Source organism: Echinococcus granulosus (assembly GCF_000524195.1).
Source record: "Echinococcus granulosus chromosome Unknown EG_S00084, whole genome shotgun sequence".
In the NCBI taxonomy this organism is placed as follows: domain Eukaryota; kingdom Metazoa; phylum Platyhelminthes; class Cestoda; order Cyclophyllidea; family Taeniidae; genus Echinococcus; species Echinococcus granulosus.
The window spans coordinates 342565-344851 of record NW_020170464.1 but is presented as its reverse complement, the minus strand read 5'-3'; the positions used below and the strand labels follow the sequence as shown (position 1 = coordinate 344851).

General features: G+C 43.8%; 1 protein-coding gene across 1 annotated transcript in view; it reads right to left on the bottom strand.

Annotated features, from left to right (window-relative positions):
- Positions 1–2287, bottom strand: part of EGR_07712 (hypothetical protein) — a gene marked incomplete at both ends in the record, with an annotated part of 8746 nt that overhangs the window by 4910 nt on the left and 1549 nt on the right. The window lies entirely within an intron of this gene.

Genomic DNA, 2287 nt, shown 5'->3' with positions numbered 1-2287 from the left:
GGAATCGAGAAGACCCAAACAAATGACCTCAATTGGTGTCATCATTGTAAATGCAATGGCTGGGGTGTCGTGATCAAATGCCCTGTCAAATGTACCTTTGCTGTGAATGTATTAAACTGTTTCTACGGATGCCATATTGAGTGTCGCCTTTGACTTTTTTGGTAGGGTTTCACTAGAGCTCTGGTTCTTTTTTGAATGATTCGTTTACTTGACCTCATTACCACTGGTGACTCGTCAAATATGCGCAAATAGATCATCTTGAATTCATTTAATGGGAAGTGTTGAGTCCGACCCTCAATATTGGAATCTTCGGCTTCACAACTGTTTGACTGAATGTTATTGCGCTAGCCTAATTCGGAACCTCGGCCTTTTAGTTGCTGTGCTTCGAATTTTCCCTACATGTCGTTCGTTGCGTCATTAGAGGATTGGTTTAGATGAGCTTTGATTCCTTACAACAGGTTATTTTGCGCCACCTCATGAAGCTTGTCTTCAGTATTTCGTGCTTGAAGGTTACAGTTCAAGCACTAATGACGAGGAATTGTAGAGACTTTAATGAAAGTGATGCCATTACTATCCATTGAAAGCTCTCCTACGATTCATTCTTGAATTGCATTTTGAAAACTGACGGAGGAGTTGATGAATGCTCGATATATTTACAACATATGAAAGCTGGTCTGCTGTTCTTGAGGCGGAATTATGGTGATTGTAGTGATGCCATCGAAATGGCGTGCTCAGTCCCCTTTTGGCTGTAGGCGGTCTTTTTTAATCCATCCTTTAAATTAGTGGCAGTGCCGCCGACATGCCTCCGCTTCAGGTTTGGACACAGATGCTCAGTTTGTTTCCCCTTCCCTGACCCACGCCCCAACCCCTTGGTCGCCATATCAACTGATCTTATTGCGGATCCTTGTGACGTCCAAATCGATGCATACGATGCATTTGCGGTGCACTAGTCATTTCTTCATTCTTCATGTCAGGCGGGGGTGAATGATTGCGAGGTGGCTACAAAAAGTGAGGAGAGTCTTCTAGAATCTACCTCGGGAAGAGATGCAGGTCTTTTCCCGCCTCGCAACCAGTCATCTGCAAATCTCACAGCTAGCTTACTTTGGTGACATCTCCTGCAAGGCTTTGCAATCGGGCGAATGGTAAGTGTTACTTTTCTGTTGGTCTGTTTATGTGTTGTCATCTAGATGCTTATATATTTCCCTGAATATTCATTTATATCTGTGCGTTTATTTGCCTCTAGGCGTTTATTCGTCTCCCGTCTATTTCCTACCTCCGCCTTCCACCTGCCTGACACGTGTGAGCAGGCAAATGCTAGATGGTGGAGTGAGGAGGCCTGATGACAGGCTTAGATGAAAATGAGCGCTGGAGAGGAAATGAGCTAGTGAACTGAAATTCTGGACGCCTAATGGGTGTAGTGGTGGAAAGTAGATAGCTGGTAAGGAACTGAAGCAGATGTGTATAAAACTGCGATATTTGGGGGTGAAACTCGGTAATAGGAGAGAAATAGGGGCTGTTTTGTGGAGAATTGGGATCTAGGACGATGATAGTTGGGAATGTGGTTTGAAACTGAGGTACGCAGTTGGATAATTGGGCTTTGGCTTGATGAGAATTGGAAAACTGGAAGAAAATGGGGAAGGTGATTAGGGAATTGGCGGGTGTCCACAGTAACTAGACATTTGGAGAGGGAATGAGGCAGTCAGAGAAATATGTTCTAGGGTAATGGGAACTAGATAACTAGGAGTAATTGAGGTAGAGATGAAAGTTCCAGGTCGAGCTATAAACGAAAGAACGGAGGTAGATTGGGAGAGGTTTTGATTCTGGAGTGATCTGAAATAGATATTTGGAGGGTAATTGGGGTAGATAGATGAATAAACAGGATCTAAGGCGTAGAGTAAGAAGCAAAGAAGGGCTGAGGCGGATAGGTAGAGGTAGATAGTGTAGTGTTTGGAAGGATGGAATTGGGGTAAGTAGGTAAAAAGGTTAGAGGAACTTCTTATTCGGAGAGAAGTTAAGGTGAGCATGCTTGGCCAAGGTCCCCGGACTGATCGGAACTAGAAATTAAAATGGAACTGAGGCTGGTACGTTGATAATTAGGTTTGTAAGTGGTGAACAATGAGTGACCAGAATGGGTCAGAGTGGATGTATATAGAATTACGTTCTGGAGTGATGAGCTCTAGATACTTGGAAAGGAACTGAGTCAGATAGGAAGCAGGGTTCTAAAGTGATGCGAACTAGGTAACCGGAGCGAATTTGGTTAGATATGTAGAGGGTTTAGTTCAGGCTT